This window comes from Lissotriton helveticus, chromosome 12 (genome assembly GCF_964261635.1).
Source record: "Lissotriton helveticus chromosome 12, aLisHel1.1, whole genome shotgun sequence".
Lineage (NCBI taxonomy): Eukaryota > Metazoa > Chordata > Amphibia > Caudata > Salamandridae > Lissotriton > Lissotriton helveticus.
The window spans coordinates 39,469,190-39,486,798 of record NC_136073.1 but is presented as its reverse complement, the minus strand read 5'-3'; the positions used below and the strand labels follow the sequence as shown (position 1 = coordinate 39,486,798).

Below are 17,609 nucleotides of genomic sequence, written 5' to 3'. Positions count from 1 at the left end.
CTTCTTGGGATTGGATATCAGACCCAATTAGTCAGTTCCTAGAGCATGCAAAACTTTACCAGAAGAAATGCATATCCTACACTTCATAGGTGAGCTACACTTCACACAGCAGGAAACCATGCTCATTTATCAGATCTGGTCAACAACACTGGAAACTCTGAAACACTGAGTAAATAAGTATCCATCTTGCTATTGAGAATGGTTAAGACTACTTAATTACAACTGCAAACCATCAGGAAGGTATGTATGTTTCTATCTGCATGGTATTTCTATAGAGTAAACCTAGCCAAAAGGCAATGGAGCACTGTGCAGAGTTAAAAACAAAGTCAACGAGTGATGGGAGAGGTAGCTGGCTTGTGGACTGTTAATGCATTGTGATGTAGTGTTCTTTAACCCTTTCGGTGAGTCGGACGGCCCCTGGCCGTCAGACATCATGGTGGGCGTGTGCGGAGGACAGCCGGGGTCTGTCCGAACCACCCCACCTATTATTTCACCAGCACAGCGGCGGAATTCGTGCCGCGGTTTACGGGTTAAAGAGGCGAGTCTTACTCTTCCCTAAATTGGATCAGCATTGGGGCAGTCCTGATGGATGTGGGGATGTTGCTTCAGATCATGTGGGGCATTGATGGAAAATACCTCCTTTTCTTTTTACACTTCTTATTTTGCAATCTGATGGTGCATGGACTCAGTGTGCTGAGAACCACGAGATATGTTGAGCCTCTCTGCAAGATAAGCGGGTGCTGGTTTTGAGGGATCTGTATATGATGAAGCCAGTTTTGAAGATGGTGCAAGCCAGAAAGAGGAGCTAACGCAGTCCATCAGGATGGAGATGATGTCATTATATTTATTCATGCCTTTGAGGAGATGTGCTTGGTGTGTAGAATGCCCTTGCATGCCAGTGTGGAGTCTTGGAGGCCATGGAATATGGCATCACCACCATCCTGGTGCAAGAGTACGAGGGCTTGACCCACAGTTCTAAGAACCGCTTTGTTGAAGATGTGGTTTGATTTTGTCCAAAAGAGAGACTGGTGCCAATGTGTTCTTTCGGGGTGAGGTTGATAGTTTAGGGTGAATCCAAGCAACTTACCATTTTGTAAGAATTGGGGTTCGAAGCAGTCCAGGTTCATGTCACTTGAGTTTGTTCAGGAACCGGCCCCCGGGAATCTTGTTCCCAGGGAAGAAGACGAGAGCCTGCCTCATTGGCCCACCACTCTGCTTTCTTCCTAGCCTCCGGGACCCTTGTATGCGGTGCAATACGCTGGCGAGGCTCGGGATGACCTTGGTTGCGGGTCCTTTAACTCCACCAACCCAAAAACCGAGGAGTTCATAAGCCACGCCCCCTGGACATGGGAGCGCGATGCGCCGGAGGAGAACGAGGACGCCGAAGAAGGACCCAAGAGAGAAAGGACTCGCGAGAAACCAGTCGCCTTGACGGAACTGAGGAAGAACACCCCCCTCCCCACTGGGAGGACGATTCAGGAGTGAAGCCGACCTGGTGAATCTGGACTCCGGCGGTCAAGACTACGGAGGAGAGCCAGGAGGCCAACGACCTCGCGACTCAACCAGCCGCGTTCCAGCAGGAACGTGGCTTGCTCAGGTACGCGCAAGACTCCTCTGGAGCGGGTGGCGGGCGGGAGTAGCGCCCCGGGGTAGAGAGAGGGAAAACCCCTTGTCAACTCCCTATGTGTAACAGGACCTTGGGGCTCTCCGTACTGACGGTGGTGGTCTCTCACGCTCACCCTTTTCAAGCGAAGCAGATGGTGTGTTGTCTCCCTCACTCACTCAACTTACTATTTTGCGCATTGCGCTGACAGTGTTTTTTTTTAATTTGTTTATGGTACCTCCTCTCTCCTGACTGGGCTAACTGAGCGGTGGAGAAAAACCAAGACCCCAAGGAAGAGCCAAGAATTCCCCAGGAAAAAAGATGTTTGACATTTGTTTTTCTTTGGTTCAAATGTCGGGATTTATGTGCAGATAAACCCCTTACTTGAGACACTTAGTCTGGTGATTCCTACGTAACCTTACAGCCAGGTTTGTATTGTATCTTGTTTGTTGTTGTTGCCAAATAACTGGAATACTGTCTTAGTTGGGTTGAGCTTCATGTAGGCGCTGGACGTCCAAGTCTGGGTGATGCACAAGCAGTGTTTGAGATGTTGGATGTTTTCTGTTGCTGTTTGCAATATGTGTCTTGTGATAATTAGTAGATAGGTTGCTTATGTAGTTTAAGTGGTTTGGCTGGAGATCTGGCTAAAAGCCTTTAGTTGCCCCCTGGGTTAATTGGCTTTTCCATTTCTCTGCCTATTTTTAGAACAGTGAGTGAACTGAAGTTTGTGGTGCTAGGGAGCAATGATATCCATTTACTAATTGATGAGTTGGACTAGCTGGGTTTCGTTCAATGTCTTCTCTTGATTGGTTAGCATGAAAAGCTCTTATTTGTGCTTCTGCTTTTGTGTTCATAGTAATATCTAACTATATGGTTTATTTGGGCAGTGTTGTATACATATGATACATTTGGTCTAATATGTTGTGTAGTACCTTTTCATTTAGTTGTTTTTTAAGTGCTATTGTGATTATGATGATTTCAAACTACAATGAATGTGTGTGCACTGTTGTATATGTGTGATATGTTCTTTTTAATATGTGTTGGATATCTAATTTGTGTGTATTTGGTAGAAATTGATTTTGGGAGCATGTCGATACCATTTACATTGCATTTCTCTGTGGTTTGAATGTTTGTGCAGCTTTCTGTCTAACCTATTCTCTAAGGAACTTGGGTTGGAGTTGAAGATGGTGTGGACAGCATGATAGCCATTTACATGGTATATCAGTGCTATGATGGATGCGTGCAAAGTGATCTGTCTAAAGTGTTTTGTTTGTGCTGAGCCATCTGTGGGAGAGTCTATTCAGGGCCACTGAAATGATGAGATTCTGCAACCTCAACTTTTTATGCATAATTTTGGGTCTGCTAATTTTCCTTCATCTGGTGCATAATTTGCAGATTTTAACCAAAACAATGTTTCCAGCTCAAAACAGATCAAAGGTTACTAAAAATTAGAAACACTTGCTGCTGTGCAATGGAAGGCTCTTTATAAAGATTCACTGGTCGCCTTTCAGTTGCTTATTGATGCATTTGGGGGTTAACCGAATGCTTATGTGGCGAAATCATTACTCTGACAAATTTAACGTGTAAAAATGAGAAAATAATTAAGTAACACTATCACAAAACATGCTGCATATTTTGCCTATTACTGCTTGATAATGTAGTTAATGCTGTTGGATAATTTGGTTTTTGCCTAATTTCAGTGGCAGTGAATATATGAAATACAGATCCGAAAGTGTAAGGTGAAAAGAACACATAGCAGTCTTTTTGTTTACAACGAAGAATCATTTAAGCAAGCCACTATGTATTCATAATATGAATTAGTGTGGAATATAAGAGAATTAAGCTGATCAAGGTTATTTAGTGTCAGAAATTATTTAGTGTGAGAAGTTGGCCTGATATGTGATGTCCACTATTCTAGTGGGCACCCTGTATCAGTCCAAATAACCCTTATGGTGATGGTTGTAAAGTCAACCTTATAGACCAGCTATCCTAGTGGTAGCATGGACAAAGCAGTCTTCGGCTAAAACTTCAGAGAACATGTGAAGCCAGCTGTTTTACCATATGTAACCCCATTGAATACCAAATGAAAGGACACCACACAGGTTATATATAAAATATATATGTATTTATTATAAACACAACCCCTCTGAACTCTTTATGAGGTCAGAGGCTAAAGCACATCACAAGATACTTAATTATCATACAATAAGTTGCACTAAATACAGTAGAGCCCTAGGGGCACATAAAACCATATACTAAAATAGTGGTATAAGAACCACGTCACGAACACAGGATAGGCCTAGGGAATCGCTGGGGCTACGCTGTACTAACGAGAGTTAGGGAGCAGGAGGCCCACGGGAAGCGTGTGCAGTGTCTACACACACGCGAGAGTTACCATAGCGTTATAATGGGAGCGAAAGAATTGGAAACTAGTTCTTTTTGTTAAATATGGGGTACGTACAGTGGATGAGGCAATGAGTCTTATTTTTAACATGAAATCTGCTGACATTTGTTTTTATACTGCCACGTTTTTAATTAAATCTATCAGTGTACGTAAAAGCATGATATTTTAGTATATTGGTCTGTATCGTATTGTAACCAATTTTTTTAATTTTCAATGATTTATGTATGTATCTTTTATGTCTGCTTTTATGGTCAATTCTTTTGTACCGAATAAAGCATCATGAATTGAATTGGAAACTAGTTCTTTTAGGACACTTCCGGATGGACTAGGGGAAAGCTACTTAAAACTTAGACACTAGGATAGTCAATACCCACAGGAGCACCGAAGTACTCGCGTTACCTCACCCACAGGAGCCGGGTGCATAGGTGTCAAAGTGTGTTGGGTTTTGTCGCTGATTCCTATGGAGTCCTGTGAAAAGATGCTGCAGGCGACCAGGAGAGAAGTGTCCGTGTGGATCCGAGGGCGGATCGAGGATGAAGAGTACCTGAAAGCAGAAGGGACAGAGTCAGGGTCACTAGCCAGTGACCAGGAAGGAACCAGGCGATGTCGCGAAGCAATCAGGTGATGTCGTGAAGCTTGACTCTGCAGCCATGTGGACCAGGAGGCGTCGATGACGACCAGGAGCTGAATACGGACTGTCCCACGAAGGATCTTGCTGTTGGCGGCGTCGGCTTCCGGATTGGAGTCAACGGGCCTTAGCAAATGCAACCCACGCAGAAATCGAATATTCGCTTCAGGTTAAACCAGCAAGGTTTATTTATTTTTATTTTATTTATTTATTTATATAGCGCACTACGACCTGAAGGCGTCTAGGTGCTAACCTGGCGGAAACAAATCACAACAGCCACGGAAGAAAGAACACAGAAGATTAGATGGAAAAGAGCCAAGTTTTCAGATCTTTTCTAAAAGGCAGAAGATTTTGGGATGATTTCAGATGAATAGGAAGTGCATTCCACCACCTGGCCGTAATTAGATGAAATCTTTTCCTTCCCCATCTCTGTAGGCGGTAATTGGGAATTTTGACATTATTGGCCGATGAGAAATGAAGCGTCCTAGAGGGTAGATACCATTGAAAAAAATCCTGCAAAGACTTCGGGCCAATACCATGTAAAGCCTTGAAGGCGATGCACAGGGCTTTATAGCGGATTCGCTTTATAATAGGCAACCAATGTAATTCATTTAAAGCATGTTTTGCAGAAGAGAAACGGGGAAGACCCAACAGAAGGCGGGCCGCTGCATTTTGGAGAACCTGTAACTTGGCAGTAACAGATTTGCAGGCTCCTACCAACAGCCCGTTATAGTAATCCAACTTGGACATGACCAACGCTGCCATCACTGTTCTTTGTTGATCAACTGCACTAAAAAGAAACACTTTCCCAAGAATACGAAGGGTGTAAGAGGTAGAGGATGTCAACATGTTTATGTGTTGAGAAAAACCAAGGGAGGAATCAATAATGACACCAAGGTTTTTAGCCTTTACTACCGGAGATGGAGTGAGGCCCAGCTCAGCGGGCCACCAATCAGCAGACCATATTGAGGCATCCTTTCCGAAAATTAGTACCTCGGTCTTATTAGAGTTGAGCTTTAAACAATTGGTATCCATCCAACTGTTGACATCACTCATACATTTTTGAAAATTAGAAGCTGACTCAGAGATGTTGCTGGAGACAGACACAATGATCTGTGTATCGTCAGCATAGGAAACTAAATTAAAACCATAGCTTCTTATTAAATTAGCATGGGGGGCTACATAAACATTAAAAAGAGTAGGGCTTAAGGAAGAGCCCTGAGGAACCCCACAAGGAAGTCTATGGGGCTTCTCCTTTGCGGGGAAGCAGGGGCCCACCTAGAGCAACCAGGCAGGCGGTTCAGATTCGAAGGTTCGTCGTCACAGAGGCCATTAGCCAAAGGGGAAATAACCGGACAGACGCGTCGAGCAGGAACATGCAGAAGGGCCCCACTCAGAACTCGTGGAGTGTGGAGGGCTGATCTTCGGTGCAGATCATGCTCGGGGCTGGGGCTTCTCAGTCCCCAATGCACAACTTCGATGGTGCCTCAAAAGCTGCGCAAGTAGCAAGGAGCAGGCTTTTCAAGATGGCCGGTCCCACGTCTCTCGTCGCCTCCACGGGTCTCAGCTTTGCAGGGACTGTGGATCGGGGTCAAAGAAGTCTGGAAGTCTGGTTCTTGTCAGACTCTGTGCTCGGGCTCCGGCTGGAGCGTCGACAAAGTAAACCGCAGATTGCTGGATGGTGCCTGTAGGTACAGGGTGGACACTCATTGACCACAAGGGAGATTCTTCAGTCTTCTAGTTGCAGTAGAATGTCGAAGGTCCAGAGTTTCGTTACAAGTTTCAGTTCAGGATAAATCTAAAGTCTCTTGACTCAGCCCCTACCTATATACTAATCTGAGGGGCTGGATTACCTGCAAGGTCCCTCCTATAGGTGGGACCAGGGAAGGGGGTGGTTACACCCCTTTCCCTTTGTCCAGTTTCGCGCCAGAGCTGGGGCTGGAGTGCCCCAGCAACTGGTTTGAACCGGGCTATGCATGGGACACCTTGTGTGCCCCAGGCAGTGTCTCATTTCATTCAGCCCTCCCTGCCCCAATACACTATAGCCTGTTCAGGGTGGTGCTAGCACCTCCCAAGACAGGAAACCTATTGTCCAAGCCTCCCTCGTTGGTTGGACTCCCAGCAGCAGGAGGTCAGACTTGTGTATGTGGCAGCAGCAGCATCCATTTTGTGATGCTGAGGCTCTGGTTAACTTTAACCGGGACTAACAGGAACAACATGTGTTCTCCCTCTAGAACGGTGGAATGCTACCCCCGTCGCCAGAACTGGTGAGGGGTAGTATTCCAAAGTGTATGACACCTTACACGACATGTTTTGATAAAGCCAAACCAAAGTTAGCAATAACCGCGAGGATTATAATGGACTTAAGAGTATATGGTATGGCTATATCATAGAACAGCTATAAGGACATGGTTCCGAAAGCTGCAGACAGGCCCAGCTCATGCTAGAGCACCATCTCACATAAAACCAAGCACTCTGCCTTCAGGATTGTTAAGGCCTGCCATAGGAGTGACTTATAGGTGCATATGTGTCTATATATAATAGTAGGTATAGGAATACTATACCTAAGCAAGGGGTGATTACACAACCTTGCCCCAGCTGAGTGATCAGCCAGTTGTGTCAGTTTGGATGGCCCGCCAGGGGTGGCAAAAGATATGCTGCAGCCCCTGGTAGGCCTTGGGTGCACCTATGCCCTGGGTATGGTACACTGTAGAGGGACTCACAAGAGTGACCCATTTCCCAATTGGTGATGTACCTAAAGTACATGGTATGAATTTAGAGAGAGAACAGCTGGGCTGTGGGTCTGATTAGCAGGCCCACAGCCACATTAAAGTCGAAAACCAGTGAAGCAAAAAGCAAAAAGTAGGGTGCCATAGGAAAGCAGACCCTACTCTCCTACATTTAGCATTTGCATAAAAATGTTTAAAAGCGAAAGACAGTACGTTCTAATGTGTTGCTTTAGAGCTAAAATATAAAATGTGTAGAGAATATAGGCCCATCAAGGGTTGTGTGTACTTCCTGATTTGGTCAGAAACAGTGTTCTGGATGAATGTGAATTTAGAAGGAATGTGGAAAGTGTGATCAGATTGTGTTAACCAAAAGCCAGGACATTTAACAAAAATAGAAGTAGTACTATAATTTCACATCTTCCATGGGGCGCAGACTGACTTTAATAGACAGCACTCACAAGCATAGAAAGCACGGACACCGAGGCACTAAAGGGAATAAATTAATCACAACTTTTACACAGAGCATCATAAATGGTAATTAGATTGATTTGCGACAAGGCTGGTAAGTAATACTGCATTGGAACACATACAAGCTTGCCTCCGTTTAGGTTCAGTTGGCCCTCTCTAAACCCGGGACGTGCTAAATTTAGAGAAATCTGTAGGGACAGATGATCAAAAACCTGAACTGCCTTGCCAAATCAGTCGTGCTTGATCACCCTACATTTGGACTACTTAATTCCTGATAAAACCTCTCCGTATAACCCCCTGGAAATTTTACTACCAAAATGCTGGTGAAATCTCCGGAAAGAAAATGGGCCAAAAGTGGGGACCTAGCATGAATATGGAATATTGTATTCCCTATTCCTGTGGAACTCCACCATTTCTTTGGGGACACTTTAAGAAATACTTGTAATAATGTGTTTCTGCATCCCACTGTTCCGGCTCTTCTTGGAGTGGGAATACTGATGGGGTGCTTCAACATTACTCATAATCAGAGCCATAGTAGGTGAATAAACTCAGCCAGAACTCCAGAACAACTCTCTCTTTAATCCATGGAGCCTTCCTGGCACCTCTCTTTAGATCAGGACCAGTGGAATTATGCAGCAGGGGATGTCCAAATTATGCGATAGGGTTGACTAAATAATGCAGAAAAAAATGCAAATTACACTATGTAATTGGCACATAATGTGATATTACTACTTCATTTTGTTGTCATTTTCCCACTAACATGTCTAGGCATAGGTCTCGCCCCAGTACTAGTTCAACACCCAAAGATAGCAACAAACGACTGAAAGATAACAAGTTAACATTTGTGACGGGCCTTCCACTGTATGTCAATACATTGCTGCATCTCTAGTACATTTTGATCCGCTTGCACTAGAAACTTTTTTTTTTGTTAATAGCTGCAAATTATGTAGCACATGATGGAATAAGTGACAAAAGCGGAAAATCCATAACCAGGTAGAAAACGCTGCAACATCGCATAATTCCAGTGGGCCCGCTTTAGATGTACATGTGCTGACATCAACATCAAGGCTCTTTTTGGCAAGACTTAAAAAATGCGCCTACCTTGTGACTTAGTACTCAGTGAGATGCTTAAGCCTCCTAGCATACTGAAAGCTGGTGAGGAGTTTTGCAGAGCAGAACCTATGCTGAGGTGAATGAGGCGAGTGACAGCCTTTTGGTTTCTGGCTTCTGTCTGAGTGTGTGCAGAGAGCGAAACCTCGCTCCCACTCCTTCCAAATTTAAAATTTACCAAGTCCTTCGGGAAATGAGTCAAGGCGCGTGATTGAGCCTTGTGTATTTTCGTCTGCCTTTGGGCGTACTTGATGCCTGTCTAAATGTTTGCAAGTTATTTTCAGAATATTCCCAATTTACAGCTCTCTGGTCCGTGCATGCTAGAAGGAATGCAGCTGCCCGCGGCCCCCGCAGGGGGCCATCTCGGAGAGCGGCCATCCTTAGTGCAATTTAGGCGCCTCCCCTTTCGCTTCTCTGGACTCCAGGAGGAGTCCCCTTACAGGGCGCGCTGGACACGTCATGTCCGGCGCGCCGGGGGTTGGGGAGGGGTATTTAGGTCTCCCTCCGCCATTGTTGGACCTCTTTGTGCCCGACACGCCGTCTAAGGGGTCGTTCCGTCGTTGGTGCATGCATGATCTTTTCTGCCCGACACGCCATCAGAAGGGTTGTCGGATCATCGCTGTTCGTGCCCACGTTAGCTGCTCTACAACAATTTGCACAGTGAGTGCATTACAAGGCCTCCCCCAGCCCGATCCTCCCATGCGGGATTGGATCCAGGGTGGCCCAACCAAGGTGGCGGGCCGGCCGAGTTGGGGGGGTGGAGTTGTTGGGGTGGCTCAAAAGTGGGCACAGGCGTCTTGGCATGGCGGGTGTCTATTTCCAGGCGGCGGGTCGCTGCTGCCTTGGTGCCCTTAGGTCGTGCATGGGTATTGGTAATGCGGGGCCAGCGCCATTAGCTACCGCCTCCCCCTGGGTCCTTGCACGCCGGCTATGGCCCGCGTGGGACCCCATTTAAATGGCTCAACCCCGGGTCTGGGGAGAGTTACGGGGGCAGGATAGGGGCGGGTGCATGCAGCACGGCCTCACACTGTGCTGCCTCTTCTAACCAAGGAGTTTGTGCTCCGTTTGCCATGGAGCAATATTGCCCGGCTAATCACGGCTTCTCCCAGCACAGGGCAGCAACTGGGCAGTGGGCCTAAGTGGGAGGCACAGTCCAGCATCTTCCCCGCCCTTCGGGACATGCTGTCGTGTCCGGGGGGTGAGCGTCTGTCCAGTGGGGGTGGCAGAAGGTACAGAGCTGCAGACTTGGGGATTTGCGGTCCGCGCCTGAGTCCTCCTGCGATCTTTGTCACTCGCGCCGGCTCTGTCCCGGGAATGCAAGTGGATGGGCAGCCCCCCTCACCCCCTGCTGAGACCCAAATCTTTCATGTCAGGCGAAGAGGATGCTTATTCTTGCTGGGAGTGTCCCAATGCCGACTTGTCGTAGAGCCGCGATTGGGATACACCGCGTTAGGGGCAGTCCTGCCATCTCGATTATTAATGGGAGAGGCCAGCCGCCCTGTCGCGTGGTTTTACACTGGATATGCTTTGTATCTTTGTCCAGCATACAGGGTCCGTCGGCGGGCCTCGTGCAGTGAGGAAGCCACTAGCACTTTTTTTGCACAGACTTTGCGTTGCCGACAACTATGCCTGCCCCCCCCCCTGTCTCCGTGTGCCCCCACCCTTGCGTACAGCCCGCGGCCTAAGGGATAAGGCAGTGGTTTCGTAAGCCAAAGCTTACGATGGTGGATCATGGTCATTCGGGGGTGGTGGAGTGCAGGGCTCCGGGTGATGCCTCCGGTTGCGGTCAGCAATGGCGGTCTCCATTTCCGTGCCAGCCGCCCCACGTGATTTATGCATGCCCTGCAGCAATAATTTTGACTGTCCATGTAGGGGCTAGGTGCGCGAGCGTTGCGTACGGCCTCCTTTGCCCCCGAGGTGTAGGACTTTGACCCATGTGGGGTGGCCACGAGGGGCGAGGCAGCCTGGTGTGCGGTTGTTTAGTTTGCAGGTAAGACAGCAAAGGCTGTCCGCTTCGCAGGACCCTCCCGGAGACACAGGTGGTCCAAGCCAGGAGGGGGGCAAGGGAAGCCCCCCTCCCGGATTTCCAATCCAGATCTGATGTTGCAGGCCGGAGAGCAGGGTGTCTCACGGGATTGGCCGTGGCCACGAGGTGCTCATGTAAAGCGTCCAAGGACTTCCGGTCTAGTTGGCGCCATATAAATAGGTAATGAACTGAATGTACCCCCGTGCCTTAAGGTATAAGCAACCGGTGCTCATGTAAAGCACGCCAAGACCTTCGGCTCGAGCTCCCGCTATATAATGACACAATATTTGGAATGATAATTAAAGTGCCCTAGATAGATCCGTTCGGAGAGCGTTTGACTAAGATCTAGAGGTTCCCGGTTCTATCCTGGGTTTGGCAGAAGCCGTTTATTGACCAAATATTCTTCCCTAACACGCTTAGAAACGTGAAAAATAAAACTAAATACAATTTTCTCCTTGCCTGAATGTGCAGGCAACCGGTGCCCATGTAAAGCCGGCCACGAGAGAACTGGCTCCCTGCCCACTCCCCCCCCCCCCCCCCCCCACCTACAAAATGGGTGGCTCGCGCGGCTGATGTTTGGCGCATAGGTCAGGTCGCCTGACCGACTCTGAGGCTGCGGACCCAGATGAGTTCCTCAGTGCCTGCACAAACAGTCTGGGATTCTCCATAAGAGGAATGTGCAATGTTGCATTAGGTGGAAAGCGGCAAGGGAAATGTTTGGGGGGGGGGAGTGGCGGTTTGGCCGTGAATCACGGTTTGGGCTATTCGATCACGGTCTCCCGTATTAGCAGCAAACAGTATATTTTAATGTCCTGAATGCAGTGATGCGCTCCGCGGTGCCAGTAGGTACTGAGGGATTTAGCTTCTGTAGGCGGTTTGATGGAGTAATGGTGCGTGGTTGGGGGATACTGAGCATCAGGGCCCAGTGGAATGGGGGGACCCTGCCTTGCAGGTTCCTTGAAGCAAACAGCAGTCACGGTTTCACTGGCTGCTGTGGCCCGCTAATGTGAAGGCCTGCGGGGGATCCCCTGTGCACCTGTTAAATGTTTCACCACTGGTGCTAATTTGAATGACGTCTCGTATTCTGGTGCAGGGACGTGGTTGCAGGACGTTGGACAGGGGTCCGTGACGGTTTTGAAGGTGCAAGCAATTAAATGTAAGCGGAGGATCAAAGATGGCGGTCGCTGTGGACACATTCCATGGGTGACTGGTTAGGGATCAACATGGTACCGGAAGTTCACGCCCAGTTCATGGCCAGCGGTTCGGGACTGTGAATAGTCAATGGGTAGGTCGCTGGGCGAAGGTTGAGAGTACTGCACTATATAATTGTGGCAGTAGGGCCATTTGGACTTAATGTTGTACGGACAGGAAGGAAGCCAGGTTTGCTAGGGGGCTATCCTTCACGTGTGCCTGAAGTGCGGGCAGAAAAACGGACATGCTGTGATTAGTGGCTATTGTTGATGGATTGTAGTTTCTGCATGCCGCGCGATTGAGGCACGGCGCGTGGTTGGTGGGGTACAGAGCAGCAGATCCTTGCGGCGTCCCGATGGGTAGCAGGAGCGTCTGGGTAAAGGTACCACTGAGCATGCTGCGCCCAACAGAAGCAATGGTTACGGTCTCACTCTTTGCAAAGTGTGAAGGCCTGCTGCGGTGTCCCTGCCCATGCTTTACATGTTTTTGCCAATTGTATAAATGTGTATGACGGTTCTTGTTGTGCTACAGTCAGTGCTGGCAGCGTTTCGCAAGGTTGTCCGCAGCATCGTGAGCACAAAAGATTGGTGAACATGGGCTCACTTGCCAACTTGTGATTAAAGAGTCATATTGTGTTGTAGGTATAAAATTATCATAGACCTCCGCATAGTGACACATATATTTGAACTGGGTACGTGTTGCTCAGGTACAGGGTAGCGCTGACCACCCAGCGTTTCGGCTGAGTTAGATGGTGGACGTGGTACCTACCTATCAGGTTTTCACAGAAAGCACGGAGCGCACCGCCGTCCATCTTTTATGCAGCCAGGCCACTAGAGGGCATTGCTACTCTACTCCCCAACGAAGGTGTAGCATGAGTTGACTACTGTTAATGGCTGTTTCGATGCTGTGGCAGCGCCTGATGTTAAGCTTTTATCTCGATCTATTTATCATGTTTTCACAGAAAGCACGGAGCCCACCGTGGGCCAGCCATATGTATTTAGGCCACTAGAGGGCACTGCTACCATGCACTGTAGTGTAGTTCCTATTATCCCAATAGGCTCTGCGCATTGGAATAATACCTTCAATAGTATAGGCCTAGACCAGACGTTAACTAGGTCTACTACTGTCGATATTAGACTTAAAGTTTTGGGTTTTGCCAGCTAGCTCAGAGTTCACTAGAAACTTTCTCGAATAGGCAAGGAGGAGTTGAACCTCCCTGGATAGACAAGAAGGGATTTAGTTTCTGACAACCATAGAACATGACAACTTTGCTCTCCCCTAATCAAGAGTGTATCTCTAGAGTCGTGTGAAAACAAAAGACGACTTATTTTACTCAGTCAGTACGTGCATTCTTAGTCTCACCAGATTGTAGAGAAAAGGAAGAGACGGGCGTGTTCAATAAAAGATGTTATTTATTGATCAGTCTCTTTTCTCATACAAGAGAAATGGATCGATATTATTGCAATACTTATGGTTAAGTAAAGTGCATACAATAAAAGCAGAAGTATAAAATAATACTGTAAAAACATTGATATGGTTTCTAAGCCATATGAAGGTTTAAAACGAATAAAATGAATACATACACATTTACATTTGACTAATCGTACTCAACTGGTGTTTCTAACTACGCCTACCCCGTGTACCTGACCTAAGCCTAATACGTGGGCGGGAATAGAAAGTTACAGTTTAAGTTAAGTTTGTTTTGCCAAGTGACTGACTAAAGAATTCTCTGCAAGGGGTTATTCAGTTCTGTACCTGGAATCTAGGATGAATGAGGGATGGTATCTCTCGTCTCTGGTCTCGATATTCCAGGCTGCCTGCGAGGGCTACCCGGAAGCGCCGGAGCTGGATTTCTCGGCAGGAGAAAGCAGCGTCTCGTTCTCAGCGCGTCAGGAAGGCGGGGCTGCGCCAGCGGGGTCTGCTCTGCTCTGTGCTTCGGCAAGTCTGGCTGCTCCGATCTCGTCACCACTGCGTGTGTTTGCATAGGGCAATATCGGTAATATTTATACCTTTAAGGTGCCGATATTGACGTAAGGATGGACATAGATACGTCAATAAGGATGTCATACGACCTGGTCGTTAGCACATTCTTTTGCTGAAGTTCTCGGTGAAATCAAAACAATGGCCGCAGGGTTTTTCCCAGGTCTGTCATAGGTTTGATTTGTTTTGAGAACTCCGTATGCCTTATCAGGGGCTGGAGGAATATCGCTTGTCTAATTAGATGGCAAGCGTTATGACCTAATCAGATAACACGTTCCTGTGCCGTAGTGTGGCTTTATCAGATAACGGTTCCTGCATCATGGGGGTTTTCTGCCTCATGGGATGGCTGCTAGTTAACTTGTTAACCAGAATAGGGTCAGGAATAGGGGGATCGATACAGAACCCATAGGAATACATCACAGCACCATATAAGTACCATCCGGTGCTACCGATGCCCTGCAATTATTTAAAAGGGTGCACATCAGGCCTAGCTTTTGGTACTCTGCTTACACTTGTACAAGGGAACCGCCCAGTTCTGAGGGCGTCTGATAATGCTGCCTGCTTGTGGGCCCTGAGGGGCCACGTTTCTGGTGGCGGGCTGTGTACGCCTGCTGCCGGGTGTATATTTTGTTCAAGCCTGGCGAGGTGAAACCGCTTTCAATGGCGCGACGCTTCATGTTTTAGTGAGTTGGGCCCCAAAATGTTCGATTTTTCTAGAGGCCCCTGGCAGCGCCTTTGGGGTGGGCTGCCCTGCCTCTGTGCTTGTGGCATGCATGGCTCAGAACGAGGCAGCGGGGGAACAGGAAGGAGTGGCAAACTTGCTTTTACCCGGCATTTCTTAGTCATGAGCCTCAGTAGAATGTTCATGCCGATAGTGACAAGGCAATCAGCCAAAAGGATTCAGGGCGTTTTTATTTGATTAAAAAGTCCACGCTAAGCAAGCAGTTGGGCATCAGTAGATTTGGGTTGAGCCCTTCCGTTTCCTGCGTAAGGGGCTGTGACTCATGATTTGAATGTTTGAGTCCATAGTCCGGCTTGCGGTAACTGGAATAAAGCATGTTGATTACATAACTGGATGCGATGACGGAGGAGGTTCCTGGTGAATTGTTTTGGTCCAACGCCGAAGTGAGTCAGTGCAGTGCCAGAATCATTAGGTCACTGCAGCGCGACAAAGGTCTTTTAAAGGCACTGCTACAAAAATGGTGCATGAGAAGGGGTCCTTAAAGCCCACTCCTCACAAGGAGGGCTAGCAGTGGCCAAACAGGGTAACAAGCCATTAGCTGCTGATGTGTTTAGGGCAAATACCTAGCAGAACATTTTTTGAGGGAGACTGCTGAGTTGCCTAGGATTGTTTGCTCGTCCCGGGGCTAATTATGGTTACTTTTCAGGGTAAGGTTCGAATTCTTAGTTGCGTTTGGATACTTTGACAGGTTGCCCTTACTCATGCAACACAGCAATAAAGTTGCAATTTTGTGGAGTGGTGAACTAGGTTGGACTTGGAGCAGTAGGACTGTGGCCTGATTGACCTAGTGAGTTATGTAATCCAGGGTAATTGAAATACCCTGGTATGGAGTCCCTCTAGTGTGCCATGGCGGGAGTACGGTGGCACTTTGTAGTTACACTGCCCCGGGGCTAAGTCAAAATCTCAGCCTAGCCTCCTAAGGGGTGGGCTGGGTTCAGCTTAAATGTGTACTCCCTTCTCCTGACTAGAGAGGTGGGGTCAGCCAGGCCCAGGCACTTTCCCTAACCTACTAGAAACTCCATTCACAACATTGGTAGAGAATGCCTAGGATTTGTTTGCAGTCCATTTGCAACCACCCCACAGGGCGAATGTTTTAGGCCACTAGGTTTGTAGAGGTCCCTTGTGTGGGAGTCGTTTGAAGAGCTACGGTCAGGCTAGGAGGTCTCGCGCTTTCGCTGCACGGTTGAGTCCCAGCCACAAGCGGATTGTATTAGGGTGAGCGGGCTGTGGACCAGGAAGCGCCCAGGCATCAGTAGCACTGAGCAGCTTACAGCCAGATGCAGTATCCGATGCAAGTGGCATCTGTGAGAATAGAGCCCTTCTCTGGGGTACCGCCTTAAGTGCTTGGAGGTCTGTTGGCACCGTCTTTTCAATGGAAGCCATTGTCTAGTGGGCTGCTCCGAGCAGAGCATTTGCAGGCATACTTCAATAATTTACTCCGATAACTGCGACAGAAATTAAAGGCGGGCTATATAACTTTCTTCTACCTGCATTGGCACATCTGGTCAGGAGTGATAGTCAAAAGGGATTGCACATCAGCCGGGTAATGTTAGCATCCATCCACACCAAGTCGATTGTTTAAGGTCACCCTGGGTCGCATTTACACAGCCCAGTATTAGGCCTATGTGTTTTTCGTGCCAGATATTACTACATTGAACGGAACAGGAGGCGTGACCGTGTGTTGCAAAAGCAGAAGTTTCGGGGGAGCAAGTCTCCACACGTGGTCATGGTGTAGGTTTAATTAATTTGAGTTGGCACTCTTATTTGACCTGGGGTTTAATGCTACACGAGGGCATTGCCGCGCTTCGGCCAGAGCACAGGCATTGAGTTTCCCAGGGGGCAGCAAGTAAAGGCAAGGCTCTTTCCAAATCTGGCACCAGAACACAAACATAGTCAGGGCCAACTTGTCTGTTGGGTGACTTGTGTAGGCACCTGGGTTGCTGTCGCTCCACCTAGGGGTGAGTTGGCTCCAATGGAGGACATATGCATATATTGTTTCAAACCAGATTTGACACCAGTAAGGTGTTCACCAGGGTCTAGCAATCACAGAATCACAATCGCAAACAAAAAAGTTGTGTTGTGCATTTATTTATGCATGCCTTTTCTACTTTAGTGCTGGTGGGGATCATCTTGCGCCAATAATGGAACTAATGATATGTGTCTTTTTTATTTCCCGGTATTCTGGATATTTTAAATCAGCCGCTTGCGTCTGATTTGAAGCCTCGGGTTCCCCGAGCTGATGATTAATTCTGCTTTTGAGCTGCAGATCTCAATGCTGATATAAAAGTGGTGAGGCTTGTCTGTGAATCTGTGTCGTGAATCAGTGACTACTCTCGAGGCGGAAGTTGGGCTGGCCCTAGAAAAGCGCCTGCTCTCTGGCGGGATGGGGATGCTCTTCCCTCAGACCTCGGCAGTGGGAGTACATGAATGGCAGCCTGACTGACTGCCTCTCCTCACGCTCAGGAAGTGGTGTGCGGTGTGGGGGGCGCCTTCTGAAGAAGTGTTTGAAAAACACCAACTCCCTCACCGGAGCAGAGCCAGTGTGGGTGCATGTCTGCAGGCGGCGGTGTGCACCGGCCCTGATCACAAGCCAGACTCCCTGGTAGGAGGGAAGAATGAGTGTGGTGTGAGTTGAATCTTTGCTGTCGGTGACTGTCTCTGCAGCAAAGCATGCCAGATGCAAAAACAAAGGTATAGAAAAGCAATAAAACAACAAGCATCTAGATTG

At 47.9% G+C, this 17,609-nt stretch overlaps 1 protein-coding gene across 2 annotated transcripts in view; it reads left to right on the top strand.

Moving 5' to 3' along the window:
• The window catches only part of LOC144797568 (beta-1,3-galactosyltransferase 5-like), a 252,891-nt gene that overhangs the window by 25,955 nt on the left and 209,327 nt on the right, over positions 1–17,609 (top strand). The window lies entirely within an intron of this gene.